Consider the following 23941-nt stretch of genomic DNA (forward strand, 5'->3'; position numbering starts at 1 on the left):
AAATTTATTTAAATCTTGTACTTCTTCAAACTCTTCATCTAAGCTAAAATATTCATTTTTTTTTCTCCTTCTTCTTCGTCGGACTCCCCTTGAGGCTCGGATTCTTCTATATTTGTGATTAGATCTTCTTGATCCTAATGGATAGCCACAATAGCTACATCACGGTTATTGAAATGATTCAACATGACGCACAGAGTACATTTCACGAGAAACTGGCAAGATTGACCAACGTAAAATCGGAAAGGATTATGAAGCGAGCATGTCATGTTTGCTAATTCCTTTCCGATCCCGCACCGATCAGATTTTTGTAGCATAATTGGACCTGAGTATGGTCGTAATGATGCGTGACAAGTGTGTTCAAGCCTTATTAAGATTCATACCTAAAACTAAAATATGACTTCATACGATATGGTCGATAGTTATTGTTATGTATTTATTGTATTATTTTAAAATGTAGCATTGTAGCATCTCTAGGATATACTAAGTACAGGATTAGACACTGAATTTACGTTTTTTATTGTCATATTTTCAATACTAATCTCATAAATGTCAGTAAACGCGTATTGACAAATCGATTATTAAAATGTTTTGCATAAGTATTTTTCACTCCTTAGTGGTTCTCCATGTGATTTTTAAATGTCCCCTTCTGGTACTCATTTGTAACATTCTATATACTGAATAAAACTGATCAAATTCCAGGTTCTGTAAGTAGTTGGAATAAAAGGATGGTAGAAGCAGATTTTTGGCTCATATACACGAGCTGTACGAAAAATTTACGTTCTTAACTTAACACTCTTCTTGTCATTTGGCGTTCGTCACCACTTTCTCATCTGCATCGTCTTCAGTCATGCTGTGATATCACTTATAAGGCAACTGTCGAAGTCGTGTTATATGCACATACGAGCCTCAGCAGAGCCTTTCTCTGAGCTTTCTCCAGAATTTTGTTTACACATTATCTGCTGCCATACTCGTGTTGGGTATAGGATGGCGGGGTGAACCACTTCCATAAGAATTCTTCTTCGAACCTGTCCCCAGACATCCTACGTTTCGCATGATCATTATTGACGCTGCTGTTCGTTGCTTGGCTTTTGATGCTGTTCTTTGATTGGCTTTTTTTGCGGTATATATTACGTTTTCACCGAAGCTATGTTTAATATCCAGTAGTACGCCCACATATTTGACTTTCATGACAAGTAGGATTTCTTTCGAGAGATATGCTCTAGGTCCAACCCTCGAAGATTATGGCCTCTGTTTTCTGTGTGACTAGCGTCAGATCTCTCTCCTCTAGCCACATCCTAACCGGTTTAAGAATTGTGATGTCCTATTCATAATGGGCCCATTCTCGAATTGCTCTACCAGCATGACCAGGTCGTCTACGTAAGCAATTGCCTGTATTCCCTCTACTAGGTTTATCTCATTATCTCGTTATAGAATACATTCCAGAACAGCTGTCCTAGGACCGAGCCCTGTGGCACTCCCGCAGATATCATTGTATTATCTTTAGTTATATTAATGCTCCTGTCTGTGAAATAATCCCTTATCATGTTCTACAGGTATGGGATATTTCCATTTCTGATGATCCACAGTCCGATGATTTTTCCAGCTCGCGTTGTTGAATTGGTTCTTATGATGTCCAGCAAGCCACCATTCACCTACCCCTGCATACTTCCTTCTCCCTTACTGACCTGTTTATGGCGTCTACGGCAGATCTGCCTTTTCTAAACCCATACTGGCGGTCAGACGGGCATTCCTTTTCTTCTTTTTTTAAGTATATTCCTAGATCAACTATTATGTCTGTAGTAAAGATTATAGCTCCTACAATATTTTACAAATATTGTAGCAGAAGTCCAAAACAGTAAAATAAGTATTGCAGTAAAAAATAAGATCGTTAGATACTGCAAATAAATTTAGGCAAATAATGCGGAACGTAAAAGATAATTGTGACTAAAATAATTAACAAAATTGTTAGTGTCAACAAAAACATTTATATTTTTGTTTTTTTTTTACCTGAATTTGATCAGTTTCAAAAACACTTTGAAGTTCAGTAGTAAATAAAAGAATGTAGGTACATCTTTGTCTACGCAGCCAGATTATTAAATAAGTATATGATTGTGTTGTAGCAATTATTGTTAACAAATCATCTTGGCTGTAGCATATAACTGTCAATTAGGTGCGTAGAAGAACATGCCATATCAGTTGTCAATTTGATGATTTAATGTTTAGAGGCTGTTATGCGGACTGCTTATCCCACACCTCCTGACGGCTATAACTTCGTGACTGGGTATACCTATTATGTAATATGTATAAGATGGTAGACATTTGGGTCAACGTTGTAGAAGTTTTTTGTTACATCTCAACCTTGACTTAATTACTTACTTACTCCGTGGCGTTACAACCCTTCGCGGGTTTTAGCTGACTCGACAACATACCTCCACTGTTCTCTGTCTTGAGCAACCTCTATCCAATTCTCCACGGCCATAGCTTTCAGGTCTTCTGCTATGTTATTAACTAGTTTTGATGGGAAATAAGCCACAATTTTACTAAAAAATGATTTTATTGACGTTTCGACGCCCAAATCGGGTGTCGTTGTCAAAATACTTAGTAAGAAATTCTTCTAATAATTTATTTAATCTGACTCATTTATATCGGCAATTCAGACATATATTATACATTTTAAAGTAGAAGGCTTTAAAATGATATTGCCCATATTTATGCGTTGCGTTCCTGGGACGACTTTATTGAAAGATAGTTCATTCGATTACATGAAATCAACCCCAACTCAAGAATATCCGTCACAAAAAAATCATAACATGTGATCTGTCTTTAAAAAGACAACCACATGCAATGGTGATAGTAAAATTCTCGCGCTAGAGATGCCATAGTAAATCACGAGGGAAAACCAGGAAAAAACCTCGTGATACTATCCCGACATCCTAAGTATTAGGTCTTACTTTAGTTTACTCTCAAAACTAATACCAAATTCTGACCTTAATATGTATATATGTTATTTTAAATTATAAATAATAGTAATAATACATAGATATATAAACAATACTAAAATATAAAATATGTACTAACTCAATATGTTATTGACTTACTAATCCTGTTATTTTCTTTCTATTGACTTCCTCTTTTAGTATGGGTAACCACGTCCTACTGCATTCTACCGAGGAATTTGCGAAACAATTGGTTTCATTTAGCATAATTAAAGCTGCTTCTTTGATTTTTCTCTTTTTACTATCTGTTTCTTTCAGGACTATACTTGAATCTCTCAACTGAACTCTATGTTCATTATCCCATGCGTGTTAACATATTTGAGATCTATCAACTTCTCTATTTTTAATATAAGACTGATGTTCACTTATTCTAACGTTTAATGGTCTTGATGTTTCACCTAAATAAAATTGTTCGCATTCACAAGGTATTTTATAAATACAATTCTTTGTTCTTTCTTGTTCACTGTTAGGTTTAGTTTTAGATAGAATAGATCTCAACGTGTTTGTTGTTTTGAATGTTGTTGAAATGTTGAATTTATTTCCTATTGTTTTAAGTTTCTCGGATAGTCCTTTTATATATGGTATTGATATTTTCCTCGTATTATTTCTTGTGGATGTTATAGGATCCCGTTCTACGCTGTTCTGTTCTATTCGATCCAATCTTGACAATTCCTTATTTATAAACGATAAAGGATAATCATTTTTTAATAAAACAGATTTTAACAATTGTTTTTCTTCTAAGAATGAATTTTCGTTAGAACAAGTAATTTTGGTTCTATCATATAAGGATTTAATGATTCCCTTTTTAACGTTGATGTTGTGATTTGATTTGTAATTGAGATAACATAATATAATGAACATACAGTTCAGTGGATAGATTCAAGTATAGTCCTGAAAGAAACAGATAGTAAAAAGAGAAAAATCAAAGAAGCGGCTTTAATTATGCTAAATGAAACTAATTGTGTGGCAAATTACTCGGTAGAATGCAGTAGGACGTGGTTACCCATACTAAAAGAGGAAGTCAATAGAAAGAAAATACCAGGATTAGTAAGTCAATAACATATCGAGTTAGTACATATTTTATATTTTAATATTGTTTATATATCTATGTATTATTAATATTATTTATAATAATTTAAAATAACATGTACATATTAAGGTCAGAATTTGGTATTAGTTTGAGAGTAAACTAAAGTAAGACCTAATACTTACGATGTCGGGATAGTATCACGAGGTTTTTTCCTGGTTTTCACTCATGATTTACTATGGAATCTCTTGCGCGAGAATTTTACTGTCACCATTGCATGTGGTTGTCTTTTTAAAGACAGATCACATGTTATGCTTTTTTTGTGACGTTGTGAGTTGGGGTTGATTTCATGTAATCAAATGAACTATCTTTCAATAAAGTCGTCCCAGGAACGCAACTCATAAATATTGGCAATATGTATTATTTTAAAGTCTTCTACTTTAAAATGTATAATATATGTCTGAATTGCCGATATAAATGAGTCGGATTAAATAAATTATTAGAAGAATTTTTTTACTAAGCAACAACATTTTTGTTTAATTCATTAATATTTTTTGTATTTTGACAACGACACCCGATTCGGGCGTCGAAACGTTAATAAAATCATTTTTTTAGTAAAATTGTGGCTTATTTCCCATCAAAACTAGTTAATTGCAAAAATGCCACAAGAAAATAGCTTCAGAACAACATCCTGCTATATTATCTCGCCACCAGAGCCGAGGGCGTCCGCGTGATCTTCTTCCAGTTGGGACTTCCTCCCACGCCAGCCTTACTGTTCTTTGGTCATAATGTCTTCTTAGCTGCCCTGCCCATTGGAGTCTTCTGGACTTTATTTCTTTTATGATGTTGGCGTCTGGGTAAAGTTCTTTGAGCTCTTTGTTAGTTCTTCTCTGGTTCCTTCTCGAACCTCACGAAAGTCTTCTTGATCCTTAATCGAGTGTTTCCTATTAAATAGCAGATATCGTCTGCAAATGCCAATAGTAAGTTTGGTCCTTCTCGATAAAATACTGTAGTTGGTTTTTCGATTCTTGCACTTCTGATTATGTGTTCTAGAGCTAAGTTGAAGAGTTGTGATGAAAGTGCATCTCCCTGTTTTAGTCCATTGTTTATTTCAAATGTCTCCGAGTATTGTTGTCCAACTCTCACCTTACATCGTAACCGTTCCATACACATTAGTATCAACCTGACTAGTTTTTTTGGAAAGCAATGTTCCTGCATCGCTGTCCACAGTCTAGCCCTGCATACTCTATCAAACGCTTGTTTAAAATCTATGAACACATGATGAAGCTCACGATCAAATTCCCAGTTTTCCATTATCTGTTTTATTGTGAATATCTGGTCAATAGTAGAGCGGCCCGGTCTAAAGCCGCATTGATAATCCCCAACGAATTGATGACTCCATTGATGTATTTTATATAAATACCTACTAAGATTATAGATCAGTATGAAAAGTGTAGTTTAAATTCGACTTCTTCGTCAACCATTTTCCATCCACTCCTGAATGTAGGTATCTCCCAATTGTTTCCATCTTTATATATCTCTTGCGCCAATCTAATCCATCATTTGCATGCCATTTATATCATTCTTTTGAGGTCTTTCAATCTCTATTCTATTCTATTCTAGGTATTATCATATTGGGGTATGTGACTTTGCCAGTTCCATTTCATTTTTGTTATTTCTTCCACGATATCCGTGATCTTCGTTCTACGTTTTATCCCGGTTTTTCTATTCTTGCCTTTCTATGATGTTTCGTTCCATTTCCCTTTGCTTTGGATCTAGCGTTTTAGCAGATTTCCTGGTAAGGACTACGGTCTCCAACCCCTAGGTACAAACTGGTAGTATGCATGTGTGATACACATTTTTCTTCATAGAAATGGAGGCCTCTTTTTTAATTTCATCATTTTTTATTTGGTTTCACCAGTTTGATGACATGACCCAGGCATACATAAGGTTTGTTCCAACCCGTCACAAAAACCGTTCTTGAACGGTTACGAGTATGCGCAGTAACGAAAAATGTGTTACTGCGCATAATTATTCGTTATTGCGCATGCGCGTAACGATTCAAGAACAGTTTTGTATCGAATTAGAATAAACCTATAATGTTCAACATTTTCTATAGTCTATGTCTTGTATTAATATTTTTGTCTGGTCCTGGCTCATTACTTTTGTTCTACTGTAGTTAATTTTTAAGCCTGCCGCTCCGGAAACTTCATTTAATTGTTTTAACATTTAATTTAGTTATTGGCCATTATCTGCTATTAAAACTGTCATCTGCAAATCTCAAATGGTTTAAGTATGATTATCCGTCGATGCATATATCCTTGTTGTTTCATTCTAATTCTTAAAAACTGAATACTTGGGGAGAAAGTTTCTTGTTACGCCTTCGTGTTTTTATTACTTGCAAACCAAACGAATGCTGAATTAAACAAGACACGGGGAGGTCTACAATTTGCACCTCAGTTCCTGTCTATTCACCGTGGCAAAATTACAGCCAAAATTGATCTCGATACTCAGTTAGGAGTAAAACTAATACAGAAGAATTCGCCGTAAAACGAAATCAACAGACGTATATTTCAGTTCAGAGAGCGCCATAAACACCCTTACTAGTTACACTCTCATTAGAGATCATCAGGGAGTGTATGGTTATCTCTGAACAAACTGAAACAAACCAAGTCTCCTACTACAGAAATAAAACTTCGAATTATTTTAGGCAGATGTCGCTACGGCATCCATATCGAGTTATTTTGTCGTGATTCGGTACAAGAAGGCTTGGTTTGTTTCAGTTTGTTCAAAGATAACCATATACACACTCATTTATGATCTCTAATGAGAGTGAAGCTAGTAAGGGAGTTTATGGAGCTTTCTGAACGACTGAAATATAATACGGCGAACTCTTCTTTACATATGACTATGTTTGATGCTGCACAGATCTTTGATACCTCACAGTTTTGACTAAAAGCTTCTAAAGAAGCAAAGCAAGCATTTTTCCTACCAAAAAGCCACTGGTGGTTCGAGTCATTTGTAATACATGAAAGCGTAAGAGTAAGAGTTTAAGTAAGAACTTATCTCTCTCTCTCTTGTCGTTTCCCCATTACTGAGGATCGTGATTTCTTCCAATATTTCTAACAATTTTTTTTCATTGGTGTCTATCTTCAGCTGCTCTAAGAGCTTCGCAGAATGAGTTTCCAGCTGAATGCTTTATTTGGTCAGACCATCTAGTTGGTGATCGTCGTCTTGATCTTCTTCTCGGAACGTTTCCAGAAACAATTAATTTCTCCAAACTATCATCACCTCTGCGAACCACGTGACCGAAGAATTGCAGAATTCGTTGCAGACATATTGTGGACAGCCTCTTTTTAATCTCGAGTTGGTTTAGAATGGAAACGTTTATCCGATGAGCTGTCCAAGATATGCGCAGCATTCTTCTCCATCATCACATCTCAAAGACATCAATTTTTGGGCGCTCGCGTGCGCGAAGAGTCCAAGTCTGCCTCGTATAGAAATATTGAGAATACAAGGTCATTCACCAGTCTCATCTTGATATTTTGAGAGATAGATCTGTCTTTCCAAACTTTAGTTAGGCGAGTCATCGCATTTTTTGCCATACCAATACGTCTCCGAACTTCTGCTTCACATTTACCATCGTTAGTTATACATACTAGACCCGAGATAGAGAAAGCTGTTTACTATCTGGTATTCCTGTAACATGTTAGTCAGTTGAATAGTGTGGAATCTGTCGACCACCATAGAACTTATCGGAGCCTTTTAAATGGACATATTTTCAAGATATACAACGTATACTTGTTAGACAATCTAATATTTGATTTTATTTTCTGCAAATTTGAAGTAGTAAAGGTAACTTTGTAAGTTTCCTCAAGTTGTCACGAAATAAGCCGAAGGAGGTGGCTGCCTTGTTGACTAGACTTACCCTTAGGTTTGCTTATCCTATTAGCAAATGACGGCAGTCCGTACATTTCATATGTAGGGCGTTGCGGGAGATTAGGCCCGTAAATGAACCTGAAATACGGCGATACCGTGTAATTTTCAGGGTCACCATCGAATTGCATGAAAATTTGGATTTAGGTTCTACTTACCCTCTAATTCACTTTTGGACTTGAGCCCAGGGTTGCTTTTACTTTTGGGGTGAAAGCCACTCCTTCTCGGGGGTGAAAAAACATAGGTTCAGGATAAGTCCTGAAATGGATAAATCGACTAATTCTAAGCAAATTTCTTTCTATAGAGTTTTTTCTTCTATGTCTATTTCGCTATGGTCAATACTTTTCGAGTTATTTGCGAGTAAAAACTTCCATTTTTCAACAAAAAAAAAACACGTTTTCTGACTGTCTTTCGTCAATAACTCAAAAAATAAGTATTTTATCGAAAAAATATTCAGAGTAAAAATGTAGCTGATAAAAAACAAAAAAAAAATCGTATATTTATGAAGTTTGTAGATCCAGTAGAAGCAGAGTTGTAGCTCATGATCAGTAGGCACATTATGTATATCTTATGCTCCAGTATGCGCGTTATATCTTCTAAAAAATATGTTATTGGTTTTTTACTCATAACTCGGTTAGTTTTTAAGCTATGAAATGCTTAAAAACATTTTGCAAGTTTTTTAAGAGCAATAAGATCATTTAAATTATTTTTTAAAACCATTATTTCTGAAAGGGTTGTAGTTAAAAGAGCTTGAACAAGTTATTAATGACGAGTGTATACAAACTTTGAACATACATATCTTATGTCGATTCGCTAGTCTGAGACACAACTGTCTACACTATAATCACAATAAAAATGTACTACCTATATAGAAATAAACAAACCAAGACACGTTGAATGTTCGAGGAGCACTCCCAAATCATGATTTGGGAGTGCTCCTCGTGCTTGTTTATTTCTAGCGTGCATCTTCCAATTCTAATCGACTAACAGTACATCTATCAAGTGAATTCTTCTTCTGCGTGCGACTAGGATTACTCCTGCTTGTCTGCCACTTATTCTGTTTCAGTTGTTGTTGACTGTATATTGTCTTTCCACCTTTTCGGCGCCCTTCCAAACGGGTCTTCTGCTATACGACTTGTTGTTTTTACAGATGTTTGCTAATCTATCCGGTCCCATTCGGTTTGCATGTTCGTTCCAGTTTTTTTTCTTGTTTTTATCCATCTGTTAATATTTTGAATTTGGCATTGTTCGCGTATACTTCTGTTGCTTTGTCTCTCTCTCTTAATGATTTGCTCGCTAATGATCTTAATACTTTCATTTCGATATTGTTGATTTGTTGTTTCGTCTTTCTTGTATCGGTCGTTGTCTCCGCTGCATATGTTAGGATTGGTCTTACTGTTGTCTTGTATACTTTTATTTTGCTTTCCGTGGTCAGATATTTCTTTCTATATGGTTTCCACCTACTCTTGCTGCTTGCCTTGTGGTCTCTGTTCTTATATTCCTATCACTAGTGATATCTACTCCTAGTAGTCCAGGGCGCATCTGTTTTGGATGGACGTTTAAAGGTGACTCATATTTTTTTGCAGATATTTCTTGGAATTAACTCCTATAATAATAATTGGGTTATCCTCCCACTCAAAAATGTCCGAAACATTGTTTAAATAATCAAAATGTCAAAAAATGAAGAAAAATTCGATTATTTTCTTCGTTTTTTGATTATAACTTTCAAAGTATTCACTTTCGAGAAAAGTTGTACCGATATAAAAGTTGCGTAATTATTAAATTTCCTATAAATTAAATTTCCTATTGGTTACAAATTTTAAAAATTGTCCTTTTAAAAATTTACCCTTGTTGCAAAAGAGCAATAATTGCGAAAAAAAAACCATAAAAAAACAAGTATTTGCATTTTACGTTTTTCAACCATTTATGCTACACTTAGGACCTTCATATTTTACCCAGAAAAACTATATAATATAGTAAAACAATACTGTAAATTTCATTAATATCGGTGTAATATATTTTGCAATCCAGCTTTCGCAAAATAAAATCTTTTTTCAAAATGTTGCAGGACTGAAAATAAAGCAGATAGCAAGTTGAAATTTTTTTAAGAAGAATACCGTACCTTTCATTTGCAATTTTTAAAATTAAAACCATTAACTACCACGGCGTCAGGAATTTTTTTTAATAAACATTAATTTTTGGTGCTACGCGCAGGACAGTGGTGTTCGATTCACCCAAGTTGATTTCCACCAAAATTTCTTCCAATCTTTACCTAATATATTATTTTCTTACACTATATTTTGTTGTATTTTAATATTTTAATTCCACAAAAATCAAACTAATTTGATTATTGTTTGTGAAATATTGTTCAAACAGTTGCATATGTTTAAAAATAAAAAACTTTTATTCTCTAACTTAAAATATATGAACAAAGAAAGTTTTTGCCAAAAAAGTGTTATTTCTAAGGACGGAGCATGTGTTTTTATTTTGCAATAAACAAATTTATTTATTTATATCGAAATGTACTAAAAATTAAAATTTGTCAATCATTATCAAAGGTCATTGGAATGCCCAATCAGAGCAAACTATCCGCTGTTCTGCGCGTAGCATCAAAAAAAAATGTGTATTTAAAAAAATTCCTGACGTCGTAGTGGTTAACCGATTTTAATTTTGCAAATTGCAAATGAAAGGTACGGTATTCTTCTATATGTAAAAAAATTAAACTTGCTGTTTGCTTTATATTCAGTCCTGCAAGATTTTGAAAAAGTATTGTTTTACTGTATCATAAAGTTTTTCTGGGTGAAATATGAAGGTCCTAAGTGTAGCATAAATGGTTGAAAAACGTAACATGCGAATACTTGTATTTGTATGGTTTTTTCGCAATTATTGCTATTTTGCAACAAGGGTGACAATTTTTAAAATTTTTAACGAATTCTATATTGTAGGAAATTTAATTGCGCAACTTTTATGTCAGTACAAATTTTCTCAGAAATGAATACTTTCAAAGTTAAAATTTTTACAGATGCACGCTGGTCTATAGGTAATTGAATTTCATTACTTGTTCTACACCTTTGCCGTCTATTTCTAATTTGCATCTACGCGGCTCTTTACTGATCACTAGTAAGTACATTTAGTTTTTTTCACTGATATTTTCATATTAAGTTTGTTTGCTGTGATATTGAAGGTGTGGTGTTGAAGGTGTGTTGCAATTAGTACTGCATCATCGGCATAGCATAATATCGTGATTTTATGCGCTCCCATGTGGTATCCATGTCGTTTTCTTACTTCGTAAATTATTTGATTCATCACCATATTGAATAACAATGGGCTGAGCAAGTCTCCTTGACGGATTCCTCCTTTTAGTTTTATGCATTCTGTTTCTCCTGTAGACATTATAATTCTGGTCTTGTTGTTCTTGATAATTTCATTAATTATGCTTATTATCTGATGGTCTATTTGTTCAGCTTTAATGTACATTTTAAAACAAAAATTAATAACCATTTTCATTTCAATTCAATTGTAAAATTCCCTCATCTTCCTTAGTCTCAGCATCCGTTGTGGCTTGCAAATTGTAGAAGCCTTGGAGGTGTTACCAGAGAAGGTTCCCATTGTTTTCAGTCTGGTAGGACGTGGAACAACATTTTTTGGTGTTGTTTTATGTGCTATTAGATTGAAAACTTAGTCTTTTACATTTTAAAAGTAAATTGTAAAGCGGTAACGATTAATTTCATTTGGTATGCTAATTAGGGAGATATTGTCACGATGTTTTTTACCAAAAAAAAGAAACCAACTTTATTTTGAGCATAACTCGCTTAGTTTTAATGCTAGAAACTTTTATAAAAAATAAAAGTGAAGCTTTTTTAAAACACTTTGTCTGGATGAGTTTCGGAAGCACTCCGAGAGGCGCTTTATTTTTTAGTTATTTCACGATGAAATATTCGATTTGGAATTTGACGAACAAGAACCTATTTTTCATGAGCTAATTTACTTTGGCTGGATCCATACTTCCATAAATACACCATTTTTTATAGGCTACATTTTTGCTAAGAATATTTTTTTCGATAAAATATTTACTTTTTGAGTTATTTGCGAAAAATCGTAGGAAAACGTGTTTTTATTTGTTGAAAAATAAACATTTTCACTCGTAAATAACTAGAAAAGTATTGACTTTGTGAAAAAACTGTATAGAATAAAAGTTGCTTAGAATTAATTAGTTTATCCATTTCCCGACTTATCTTGAACTCATGTTTTTTCGCCCCCGAGAAGGGGTGGCTTTCACCCTCCAAGTAAAAGGTTGTTTTTGAACAACCCTGGGAAGGCATGAGGAACCTGAATCCAAATTTTCAAGCAAATCCCTCGTGACCAGGAAAATTATACTCCAAAACTGTCATTTACTGGGCTAGATGCGATGGATCCATATTTGACAATGGTTTCTTCGTATGGATTTGGAAGAAGTAGATTTATGTCCGTGACGCCCTTATAACTTACTTAGATTAGCTAAACTTGATGTCTAAGTTGTGTATTATAACATTTATCTAGAGATATTTATCTGTATAAAACATTGTATATAAAATTAATATCAATAGATTCTAATAGTTGTATTTTATTGGTTTGTTGTTTTTATTTCATTTCCTCCAATTCACATCCTTTCCTCCCATTAATTAAAATAAAAGGATACATTTTTGTAATATTGAGGATAAATGAAAAAATCAAGAAAATACTAAAACATTTTGTGGTTCTAAAGGACTTATGCCTTTGATTGTCAGCTGTATTTTTGCGAAATCTTAAAAAGACTAAAAATTGTAAATTCTCGATAAAAAGTGTTAAAGCGTCATTTTTTATGAACTGTAGCCTCTGTTTAATTGCTTTTCGTTAAGAAAAAAAAACGTAGATTTTCTAGAAAAAATTTAATACTGAAATTTTTTCACGGAATCATGGATTTTTATAGCCTTTGATTTTCTGCTCTGTTTTTGCGGAATCTTAAAAACATTAAATGCTCTATAAAAAGTGTTAAATGTCACTGGCGAAGTGTCCATGTAACCACTGTTACCCAGTGGCGGCCCGTGAGGTAGTGCCATAGAGCCATGGCACTACCTTGCTAACTATCCATAAACATATTTTTTATCTTCAAAACTTTTTAATTCCTATTAATTTTTTTGTGTGTATTTCTTTTGATCTTCATAAATAATATGGCAACTATGGGCGCAATACAATCCCTGCCGACAGCGGAGAGTATTCGACAGGAGAATCTCCTTCGCGCCGAAGTCAGTACTGGCACGAGTAAAGAGAGAAAGATTTTACGAGCATTATATGTAAGTGACAGAGAAAGAGCTATATTGGACTATACCTAGTCTAGTATACCTTAAGAATCTCTGTGCCAGGCACGAGGGTATGAAGCCAGGTCTATTTATTTTGAGTTTCTTTACGTGCTGGTTTGTCGCTTTCATTTTGTATATTTTCTGTTAAAAAGTTTTTGTATTTATAATTAAACTTTTAGTGCATCATGATCGTGGGTATTTTGATAATATTTTGATTATTTATTAAGTTTAATTTATTAATTGACAATAAAGATTAGTATTTTAAAAATTTTTTTGGTGGTTTTTCGCTAGAAAAAAAACTACAAATGTTATAAGGTGTTGTGGAGCTTTCGAGTTAGCTTTAAGAGGTCACGACGAAAAAGAAAATTCAGAAAATAGAGGCATATTTAAGGAGCTGGTCAATTTTAGCGCCGAATTAGACAACGACTTAAAGGTTCATATTATTCAAAGTACCAGATCTTTCAAAAGTCTACCTTCTCCGGACATTTAGTTGCTTCTAATTTATTTATGTCGGAGAAGTTTTCTGCTTATAAGCATCAATTCTCCGAATCATTTCTTAATGAACCATGGAGACAATTTTAATTTTTAAGCAAAACTCGGTTTAAAACTGAATTAGAAGTAGGTACTGTATTAGCGAGACGAATTAAGTACTACCTCTGGGGCTGTTTCGCTATCGATTTTATTGTAGAGGGAAGGTTTAAAAAGCACATTTGAAGAAACTATTAAACTTTTAAGTATTTTAGTTACCATTCCTATATCGACATCTCAAGCAGAACGCTGTTTTTCGATGTTTACATCGAAGCCTAGTGCTGTAGAGGTATGCTATCTGCAGAAAAGCATTTTGTAAATTGTATTGATAATTTTAATTATAAAGTCATTGAAAACTTTGCAACCAAAAAATAGAAGAATGAACTTCATATAGCGTAAACTTTAAAAGTGACATTACAAAAATTTGTGCATGTGTGTGAACAATGGAATATTATTATTTTTATAAATTGGTAAATAGAGACTAAATCTTAATAACAATTTTCAAGCACTATCAGCAGTAAATGCTGGTGGTAGGTTAAGAGGTTTTTATTATTAATTAATTTACGGAACTGTTTTGATCAATGTTGGACAATTGCTTGGCACCTCAGATCAATAAACTTAAGATATGTACATAAGATAAAAGTATCCGCGCATATTGTTTTTTAGTTTTTGTTTTTTTGACAATATCGTGAATCCGTCACTAAAAATTTTGGCGGCTGCCCGAGTTGTGGCACTACCTTCTTAAAGTGGTACGAGCCGCCACTGCTGTTACCATTGGTAACAGTTAAAAATCTTGCAATAAATATTTTATGACTGTTTTGAGGATTAGTAACATTAGTTTAGTACCTACTACAGATTACAGTGTGCGTGCATTTAAACATGCAAGAGTGTTGCCAGGTGTTGCTACGTATTGCGTAATTGATCAACTACTTGAAAAGTTATTCTCCTTGTATATTTTTTTATATATAATTTTGAAGAAAAAAATGATATTATTGAAAGTGGAAGAATTAAAATATGAATAAAAAATAGTTTTCAAAATCTATTCTTTTTCCTACTTGTTCATTTTTTATGTTAATTTTATGGTAGAATAGTATGTTTAGTTTGTTTATTATTTATTGTTATACCTGTTACATAATACATAATTACATACATATAATTTGGGAATAGTGATTTGTTTAATTTTATCCCACAGGATTGAAAACAAAAACTTATATTTGGGAGGTTCAAAATAATTTTTTTTAAATAAGATTTTTTTACATCAGCTACCAAACCTAGGTTTGGTAACAATTTAGAAAAAGTCACGCGTCGCCACTGTTAAATGTTCATTTTTTGTGAACTGTAGCCTCTGTTTAATTGCTTTTCCTTTGATAAATCGTATAAAACCTCAATGTATATTTTCTAGAAAAAAATTAATATTGAAATTTTTTCATGGACTATACCTTTGATTTTCTGCCGTATTTTCGCGAAATCTTAAAAACAATAAAAATGGTCAATACTCGATAAAAATGTTAAAATGTATTTTTTTATGAACTGCAGCCTCTGTTTAGCTGCTTTTCTCTTGATGAATAATATAAAATGTAAAAATAGTCGAGTTTTTACAAAAAAATGTATAAGTACTACAATTTTTTATGGACTATAGCCTTTGATTTTCTGTTGTGGTTTTGCGGAATCTTAAAAACATTAAATGCTCGATAAAAAGTGTTAAAGCGTCATTTTTTATGAAAATGTGCCTCTGTTTAATTTTGCATTTCCTTTGAAAAATCGTATAAACCCTAAAAAACGTATATTGTCGAGAAAAAAATTTAATATTAAAATTTTTTCATGGACCTTTGATTTTCTGCTGTATTTTTACGAAATCTTAAAAACATTAAAAAGGGTAAACTCTCGATAAAAAGTGTTAAATCGTCATTTTTTATGAACTGTAGCCCTTGTTTAATTGTTTTTCCTTTGAAAAATCGTATAAACCCTAAAAAATAGATTTTCAAGAAAAACTTAATACTGAAATTTTTTCATGGACTATAGCCTTGATTTTCAGTCTGTTTTTGCTGAATCTTAAAACCAATAAATGCTCTCGATCTAAAGATAAATAACTCTCGATAAAAGTGTCACAGAGTCATTTTTTATAAACTGTAGTCCCTGTTTAATTGTTTTTCTTTTGAAAAATCGTATAAACCCTAAAAAACATAGATTTTCTAGAAAAAAATTAATACTGAAATTTTTTCATGGACTATATAGCCTTTGATTTTCTACTGTATTTTTGGGAAATCGTAAAACCATTAAAAATGGTATATTCTCTAGAAGTTTCTAAAAAAAATTTAATACTAAAATTTTTTTATGGACTATTATAGCCTTTGTATTGGTACTTACTTATTCCTCTTCACTCCATGCGGAGCATAGGGCGTCAACTCAATAAGGTCGATGAGAGCACACAGCCTTGCCTTACTACTGTACAAATATCTATTTGATCTGTTAACTTCCGTTCGTGGACCCTTCGTAGAACAGTTTTATAATTCTGATATACTTGAGAATTTCTATTTATATAGTCCGTATTTCTCTAGTAATTTCCATAAAGGTAAGAACAGAATAAGTGGGTCGAGGTGTAGGTCGTGGTGGATGCTACTAGTTAAGTCGCGGTCGATGTTGACAGCACATAGCAAGGAGGTCACCTGCGCTATCAGTAGAGCTAGAACCACTATCAAGTGAAGTAGTTTAATGAAATTTGAGTGACAACAGACTGTGCTTTTGCGATGTTGTGTCAGTCAAGTGATGATAGTGATGAAATGTCAGCTGTAAATAATCAGATCCTTCCTCATATTTCAAAAATTTACTGAATTTAATAACTTTAGAAATTCAAAAATAAACTGAATACAAAAAAGGGATTATATAAAAAGTATCAACTCAGATAGCGCAGGTAATGACAACTTGGCTTCGAACGGACCAATCACATGGGAGCATCCTTGTAGGCCGCGCAGTAGACATCCATGTAATACTCATTTTATTTTCAAAAGCATCGATGTAAACCTCCTGGATGGCATCGCGCTAAACCTCCACCGCGATGACTTGCCTGCTCTGTTCTCTTCCATTCAGTACAATGTGTTTGTTTTACATGGATATCGATATCGACCACGACCTACACCTCCACCTCCACCGCGACCGACTTGTTCTTACCTTAAGGCTTTGAGATCTACACGATTAAACGCTTTGTCGAAATCTAAGTTCATATATAGCTTATTCTGCCACTCTAATGATTGATCTATAATCTTTCTCATCGTAAATGTGGTCAATGCAGGATCTTCGTGCCCGGTATCCAGCTTGGTTTTCTCTTATAACTTTATCAAATGACCTTGTGAACAGCCGTAGCGCAACGGCAACGGCATGACAACTGGTCTCATAAGTCAGAGCGCCTGGGTTCGAGCCCCAGCACAGACAATCCATTTTTCATTTCTAAAATTGATACGAGTTGTTCACCGTGCCTCGGAGAGTACGTTAAGAAGATTTTACGTACGTTAAGCCGTCGGTCCCCCTGGGCTAGTGTTAACATCGACACTAGTTACTTGAAACAGGGTTAAAGATGTAAATGGCGCCGGAACCTGTCCGAAAGGATCTCCCGTCAAAAATGCCATACGATATTATTATTATAAAATTCCTTCTTCATTATTTTAAGCATGATTCGGGTCATTATTTTGCTTGCTGTGTATCCAATTTTCACATTTGCACATACGCCTTGCGTCCATTCCCTGGGTAGCTCTTCGGTTCTCCAAATTTTATTTAAAAGTGTGTACAGTATAGAGGTGGACGTCTCGATGTCTGCTTTGATTAACTCAGCAGGGATATTGTCTATTCCGGCAGCTTTTCCTCTTTTTAATTGTTTAATTGCATCTTTTATCTCTTCATGTGTGAATTCTTTGGTGTTCATGTTCATTGGGTGTCTGTTAGGTTCTTCTTCTATTTCTTTTGTCACATTCTGTTCTTCATACATTTCTTTGAAATAATCCATCCACATAATAAGAATTTGTTGTTCTGTTTTCAGTACGGCACCATATTTATCTTTTATTTTAGTAGTACCCTTTCGGCTTGTTCTTGTGATGTCATACAATTTTTTTAGGTCGTTTTCTCTTGCCGTATTTTCAGCTTCATTAATGAATCCGTTGTGGTATGATCTTTTGTCATTTCTTGCACTTCTTTGTTTTTTCCCAGCATTTCTGCTCTAATGGTTGCTTCTCATCGTTATCTTTCATTCCTAGCAGGTAACTTGACTTTAATGTTTACGCTCTTGTATCTTGTCCCAAGTTGTTTTTGTCATCTACGATTTGTCATTTTCTTTAACGTCTTTTTATACTTGTTCCACAGTTCCTCAACAGTGGCTTCCTCCATGTCACCGGCCGTTCGACAATTATTCTGCATTCGCTTCAAAAATCCCCGAATAACAAAATCTGGCCCTTAATACACCTATTTTGACATGTTTGTGCACTTTTGGATTCATTTTATGCACTTAAAAATGCAACTATACTATGCATGTCCACCCATTTTTTTATAGTAGACTTTTTTCTTGACATCATCCTGAATACAATGCAAAAAGTTGCAAGTCTCTAGGGGCTGTATTTAAAAATCGATTTATTTGTGCTAAATGGCCTGTCTATTCTGACCATTTGCAAGAAAGGCTGTGTCATCTGAAGACGTAGGTTGTTTATTCTTCGAACATTTATTGAGATGATTTACATAAGATGATTGGTTGAAAATAAAACACAGCATATAAACTTAATATCTATATTATAATTTTTATATATGATAATAAATACATCACATACAAACATTCATCACTAAAACAATGCATCAATAACAATTTTGAATCTTTATCAAATATATAAGCCTGAAGAAGTATTATTTCGTGGTAAGGAAAAGCTTTAATTGGTACTCTCTAGTGTAAATAAAAAAAAACTATAATATCAACAATTCAGTTTGAACAAAATACTGATTTTTCGTTACCACTTTCGAATGTTCCGTGTTTGCTGACTGACCCCTGAGCGTTCATTAACTCTACCACAATGAGCAACTCTGTTACTGACTATATCTACGTTGGTCATGTAGATGCAAAAACACTATATGTTTTGAATCTTTTGTGCTGTAAAGATATAACAAAATTGCTACTTGATTACTAATTTCTATGACTGGCATAGAGTTGTAATGAAAAACTATTAGGAGATGTGGAGAAGATCATTATCTCAGTATACAGGGTGTCCCCGAAAATAGTGTGTTCCTTAAAGGTATAGGAAACAAGCACCATGTAGAGCAAAAAGTCTTATAACATTTTTTTTCTAAACTCGACCATTTGGCCAAAAAAAGAAGATACATTTTGGTATGCAAATTGAAATCTGACAACTATGTATACAAAATCTTAAGATAGACACAGTCACAATTCAAAAATAGTTGCCCCATGGGCCTTTAGTATTTACATTAAACCCTGTTTTCCTCCTCAACAAACAAACAAATTCTTGTTTTGTTTAATTTTCACACATAGGGTGGTATAACTATTTTGCAGGTGTCTACTGTCTGACCTAAATTGCTGGTGTCAATAACCTGTCACAAACAGTTCTTGTACAGTGATGTCAGATTAGTTAATTTTATGAAAATAAAAGTTCGCTTATATGGAGAACAATGTAATTTTTTTTGGAAACGGCTAACTTTAGAAAAAAATGTTATAGGACTTTTTTGTTGTACATTGTGTATTATATCCATACCTTAAAGGAACGCACTATTTTCGGGGATACCCTGTATATAACAAACAGTAATGATACTCTGCGACCTTGATGAAGTCACGCATTTTTCCGCACAGACAGATTGCGGCGAAAAGTCGCAGAACTCACTGCGCTTCTGCAAACTTTCAATCTTGAAGGTTTGACTAGCAACTCAGCTGCGTAATAGCACAGTTGCTGCTGATTTAACCTTATACATTCGTTTTAATATGTAGCCTCTTGAAGCTGTTGGAACTACTGAGATCATAAACTGATTACCATCTAATCAGGATCTAGCTAGGCGATTGCTGAAGACGATCTAGCAAGGAAGTAGGTATGGTGCTAAAACAGAAAGAGACTTCCAGGAGCCTAACAGCATAGACAATCAGGTACCTGAAGAGGATGCGGTGCCACAAAGTAAGTGGCGTAGAAGCGAAATGTTGGCAGAAGAATAAAGTAGGCTGTAATATATATTCTGCTTCCATAGAATATGGGAAGCAGAAGAAATGCACGAGGATTGGAAAGAAGGCAGAATTATACCAATATTTAAGAAAGGAGAAATAAAAAACTGTAACAACTCTAGGGGAACATCTCTACTGAGTACAACATATAAAATTCTAACAGCCCTCATCAGACAAACACTCAATTCACAAAGAAAAAATTGGGGACTACCAGCAAGGATTCAGAGAAGGCAGATCCACTATGCGATTCACATAATTTACACAAACAATCGAAAAATGCCACGAACACAACATAGAACACCCTCTTCGTAGACTTCAGACAAGCCTTTGACTGTATTGAAATAAATAAATTATTAATTTATTGTTATGAAAAATATATATAAAGATATACCACCAAAGTTAATCAGATTAACAAAAATGACTATGGATGGATCTCGAGTTAAAGTAACAACAGAGAAGGTAGCACAAAAGCAATTGCAATAGAAACAAAAGTGCGACAAGGCGATTCCCTGTCAACCACATTATTCACCAGAAGGAACAGTCAAGGCCAGCTAAATTAAAGGAACTATAGCCTATAGCCCACTCCTCAACACAAATAGTTGCATATGCAGATGATATAGTTCTTATGGGAAGAAACAAGGAAAGATTAAAAGAAACAGTAACAATCCTGGCAAAGGAAGCACGGAAAAGAGGTCTAGAAATTAACGAAAGAAAAACAGAATATCTACTCTGCTCTAGAAGAGAAGATAACAGGACGAGAGAAATCAAAATATAAAACTACACTTTTGAAAGAGTTCAACAATTTAAATATTTGGGAGTAATAGTGAATGGCCAAAATAAGAGAAGTGAAGAAGTAACGGAGCGAATACGAGCAGGCAACAAAATATACTGGAGCATAGGTTAATGAAGGACAAGAACTTATCCAGAAATACAAAACTGAAAATATACACGAGTTGCAATCAGAACAGTAGTTATGTACGCAGCTGAGACAATGTGCCTCGCAGAAAAAGATGTGAGAAAAATTGAGAATATTCGAAAGGAAAATCCTAAAACGGATTATGGGCCCAATAATAATGGACAACGGAGAAATGAGAAGAATGAACCATGAACTAAGAGATATAATGAAGGGAGAAGATATAGTTACATTTATTAAAGCACAGAGACTGAGATGGCTCGGACACATAGAGAGAAGGAAAAACGACTTACTGATCAAGAAGATCACCAGATGGAAACCAGAAACTGAAAGACCAAGGGGAAGACCCAGAGAGAGATGGGAGGACCAGGTTATGAGAGATATCCAAATTCTGAAAGTGAGAAACTGGAGGGAACTATGCGCATATCGAAATGAGTGGAAAAAAATTGTAACGAAAACCAAGTCATACAACAAACTTTGACAACACACAAGTGGAATGCGGAGTGATTCACCGCAATAAGCGAATCAGAGAGCTCTAAGTAAGAGTGGCAAGCATTCCATCCAGAATGAAAAGCCCTGATGATGATGATACCCAAAGAACGAAATAGTTGGCAGGAAATTGTTGCACGAAATGTTACTTATTGCTTACTAAAATAATAGTATCTATAATTATAAAATTATACAATTATACACATAAAATTATAGTATAATTTTACACGACACTGAAATTACTCCTTTTTCTCCTCAAATTCCGTAATAATCGACGAACTTCGAAATGAATCACTGACAACTATTTCGCTCTCCGACTATAGTGTAAATACTGTTTGACATAAGTACGTATTAGGGCTATAAACGGTTTTATTTTTATATGGGATGAATTGATGAACATCCCACAAGTTCTTGTAGCAATTTGTTTTCTTTTCATAATTAAACTGGAACAAACACAGAGTATATTTCGCATCTACATACTTTCTTCTTACATCTAATATCGGTTGTATTTGCTTCTATAAAAATTATTTCTTCCATACTATTTACGATTATGGGTGAGAGATGCCCTTCCAATGAACGCCCAATAAAATGTCAATTCTCCTATAAAAACAATACGAAACTTCACCTGACATCATTTAAATTTGAACTGTATATATGGCCGCTAAAAAGTTTAAATTTGTACATTGAAAAACTCAAAAACTCATATTTTTAATACTACAAGTTTTTTGTTTTACAATATTCATTCTTAGATTGATTTAAACAGTAAACAACCGTATCAATATATTCCACAAAAATATTATACACTCACTGGTTTTTGGCTAACCTACAATACCATGCATTATTATTGTACCATATGTTGCCACACAATGTTTTATTGGACAGCCTATACCATACAGTATCATTGTGCAGAAATATATAGCACCAACATATTGCACAATAATTGTCTTGGTTGCCATATACCGTACAATTTTAATGTGAAATACGTTTAGTACAGTTGCCATCAATCTTAATCCTATTACAGTCATTTGTATTTGAGTAGTGTCATTAAGTTTCAAGAGGTAAACATACGGAATAGCACGTATAATAATTAAATGTACAATAGATTAACATTTTTTTACTTTCTACCTGTGACGGAAACTTAACTACATCACTCAAATACAAATGACTTTGTAATAAGCTTAATATATTAAGGTATCTGAAATAACTTAATGACAACTGTACATTATTTAATGTACGACAATGTATCACCGTTTCATTGCTAGACGTAGTAAAAAAACAAAGAGAAAAAAGTGTCGATGGTATAGTTCACAATGTCGCCCAGACACAATTCAACATTACTTAGATTGCACACTAAATTAATTCAAAGTCTGTTTTCATTTATAGAATACATTGCACATATTCTTAACTTGATTGGCATACGGATTTCATTATTGCACAAAAACCATTATTATGGAACATAGTAATTAGTCCACGGCTCACCGATGCAGTTACACCGGAAAGTTTTAAGAAAGTCCACGAAATAGTTCTAGCTGATCGTTAAGTGAAGGTGTGTGAATTTTCAGAGGCCACAAGAATTAGTAAAGAGTATTCATCTTTGGAAGGAAGTTTTGAATATGAAAAAATTATCCTGCAGAGAAATTATTATATCTAATATATCTGGTATGTTCCGTCACCCTAAGGGTGGTAGTTCTTCAGGTTCTTTTCAATGTTAAGTAGTTAAGGGAGAATAAAACATCTTACCTCGACGAACACTAAGTTTATTCTCCCTTAACTACTTAACATTGAAAAGAACCTGAAGAACTACCACCCTAGCTCCCAGGGTGACAGAACATACCAGATATATTAGATGACGATCCTGGCAGGATCGCCATATGGTGGTACTCCACCCTCAGGAACGTCCCATGTTAGTTGGGGTAGTTACCCCCTATGATAGAGGTTGATGAAGTAGACACTATTTGCCGAATACTTATTTATTTATAATACTCGAAATACCACAGTAACTAGTTGGTGCGTTTGGAAATCTGACTGTCTAATTATGTATCTGAATCCCGAATGATAATTGATAATAGAATGATTCGCGATGTTATTTTGTAACTATAAATAAGATAGAGTGTTTCGGCTTGGCCGTGAATTAAGAATAATATTGATTAGCTGACAAAGCGTTATTGAAACTAGTGCACTCGTGTTGAGCAATCGGTGTCACCTCATTATTTAACAACAAACGTGATGTTTATTTTGTAAGACATTTAAAAATTAAATGAATATATGTTGCTCTTATTTTGGATGCTGATAATCCTGTACAGGGTGCCGTGTTTGGACCTTATGAAACTAAATCAATCAGACTTTTGGCGTTGATTGGTAACCGTTGATGAAACCTGGATCCACTACTACACACACTAGAGAAAAGAATGAACGCACGGCAGTGGACTGAAGCCGGCAAAAGTGCTCAAAACGTTATGGCCACTCTATTTTGGGATTGCATTTAATTGACAATCTTTAAAAAGGTAAAACTATCAAAAGCCAATATTATTGAGCATTATT

Source organism: Diabrotica virgifera, chromosome 8, assembly GCF_917563875.1.
Source record: "Diabrotica virgifera virgifera chromosome 8, PGI_DIABVI_V3a".
Taxonomy (NCBI): domain Eukaryota; kingdom Metazoa; phylum Arthropoda; class Insecta; order Coleoptera; family Chrysomelidae; genus Diabrotica; species Diabrotica virgifera.